The sequence below is a fragment of the Entelurus aequoreus genome, linkage group LG20 (genome assembly GCF_033978785.1).
Source record: "Entelurus aequoreus isolate RoL-2023_Sb linkage group LG20, RoL_Eaeq_v1.1, whole genome shotgun sequence".
In the NCBI taxonomy this organism is placed as follows: Eukaryota; Metazoa; Chordata; class Actinopteri; order Syngnathiformes; family Syngnathidae; genus Entelurus; species Entelurus aequoreus.
In genome coordinates, this window is record NC_084750.1 from 27,193,338 (window position 1) to 27,195,837 (window position 2,500).

The following is a 2,500-nucleotide window of genomic DNA, read 5'->3' on the forward strand; positions in this document are numbered from 1 at the left end:
TAAACACATTTTTTCAACTTCCACCCAAAACAAAGACACAATATGACAATACCAAAACAAATGCAGGGTGGATTCAGGCTCCTGACAACAAAATCGGCAATCATCTGACTCTGTCATATTCCATAATTTTAACATTTTCCCTGTGGGTAAGAAGTTATAAATAATTTTAATTTGAAAATAACGATTTTGCACATCGATAGTGGTTTTATAGATTAGTTTGAATATGGCATCCCATGGCAACGGGCAGTCAAAAAAGTCCTCCCATTTTCCATTTTTCTATTTATTTTAGTTCCTTTTTGCCAACTAGAATTTCTTATTAGAGGTTTACAAACTAATAATTTAGTAGTTCCATAATTAATTATTTGTTTCCATCTTTTCCCAATTACTCCAGTTAGTTGATAAAATGAAAAGCTTGAGCAAGCATCACCATACATAGCTCTAAATTCATCATATTTCATAATTTTACCATTCTCAGTGATGATAATATTGACAAAAATGATTCCTCTTTCAAACATATTTTTCCAAAAGAAAGGCTTTCCATCTATTACAATATTAGAGTTCATCCATATTAACTGCTGCAAAATATTGTCTCTTTTTTCTGGCACATAAAATTGAAAACACCACTATGAGTGGATTGTTTCCTTTATGAACCCCGCCATGTTTCCCAGCAGACTCTCTGGGAGGGGATACTTGTAAAAAGGATACAATTTCTTTTGATGCAGTACATGTTTTTTGTCCAACAGGACATTTGTGTACCACTCAATGTTTAAATACATCTTTGGAACAATTGATGCTTTTAAAGACAGACACATAGCTTCAAGGTTGAGAAGTTTCAGGCCCCCATATTCATACTCTTTGTACAAAACCTTTCTTTTAATCTTTTCTGGTTTGCCGTTCCAGACAAAATCGAAGACCCTCCGCTCATAAATCTTAAAAAAGTTTTGTGATGGAGCTGGTAATGACAAAAACAAATAAATAAATTGAGGAATAATTAACGAGTTGGCAATAGACATTTTACCATACAAGGTTAGGGATTTCCCTTTCCATAATTGCATAATTTTGTCCAGCTTTCTTAGTCGATTAACATAATTTACTGAGCCTAGATCTTCCAGATTTTCTGGGACAACAACACCAAGTATGTTAACTGGTCCATCTGTCCACAAAACAGGCACTTTGCATTCCATTCGAAAGGACGTTCCCTTTAGATTTCCGATCCTTAACATTTTACATTTATCATAATTAAGCTTAAGGCCAGATTGCTGTGAAAATATGTCCAAAAGATTAAGAAGGTTCCACAAACAATGAGGAAAAATCTTATATTTGTGAATCAGCCTTTTCTGACATGAACTTCATCAAGAACAAACACAGAACACGCCTCACTGATGCACATCTGCAAGACTCACTCAGAGTTGCAGTGTCAAGTTACACACCAGAGTACAACACACTAGTTAACAGCATGCAATGCCAGGCTTCCCACTAACTGACAAAGAAACAGATAACAGATTTGGTGTCCAGTTCAAAGTGTGACATGATTTAAAAATTTGAGAGTTTACTTTTGTATTTTACATGACTTATTATTTGTACAAACATGGTGCAAAGTAATTCATGATTTGTTAAAAAATGTTAGTGGCTAGCTAGTTAAAATGGGATATTGTGATTTCACAAGACTGTCTTAGAAGTGATCATTTGAAAATGTTCAATTTGAAAAATGTGCACTTAGAGAAAATATAAAAATAAAGTGTTGCATATTGATATTTATCTGTTTCTATATATATTTATTGTGAGAAATCATTAAGATGATCAGTGTTTCCACAAAGATAAATATTATTAATTATTAATAATAACAGAGTTAAAGGTAAATTGAGCAAATTGGCTACTTCTGGCAATTTATTTAAGTGTGTATCAAACTGGTAGCCCTTCGCATTAATCAGTACCCAAGAAGTAGCCCTTGGTTTCAAAAAGGTTGGTGACCCCTGGTTTAGATGCAGCTGCTCGGCCATGGAAACCCAGTCCATGAAGCTCTCAGCGTTCTGTACGTGGGCTAATTGGAAAGTCGCATGAAGTTTGGAGCTCTGTAGCAACTGAAATAAAGTCTTATATAAGCTTATGAAAGCCTACTGCATATATATATATATATATATATATATATATATATATATATATATATATATATATATATATATATATATATATATATATATATATATATATATATATATATATATATATATATATATATATATATATATATATATGCAGTCGGCTTTCGGCCCCCAGCCAAATTGTTTAAGCCCAATGCGGCCCACCAGACAAAAAGTTTGGACACCCCTGTTCTAGATAACACGTTTGCACAATTCAGTATAGAGCTGGGCGATAAATCAATATCACTATATATCATAACAGCCTTGTATATCAATAACAAAATTGTCTGCTAAAACATTTGATTAAAAAAAAAAAAAAAAATTGTGAGAAGAAAGGTTGGTTGCAAGAACAAACACAC

The 2,500-nt window shown here is 32.8% G+C and overlaps 1 protein-coding gene across 2 annotated transcripts in view; it reads right to left on the bottom strand.

The window, feature by feature from the left end:
- The window catches only part of LOC133636148 (sialic acid-binding Ig-like lectin 5), a 31,336-nt gene that overhangs the window by 27,773 nt on the left and 1,063 nt on the right, over positions 1 to 2,500 (bottom strand). The window lies entirely within an intron of this gene.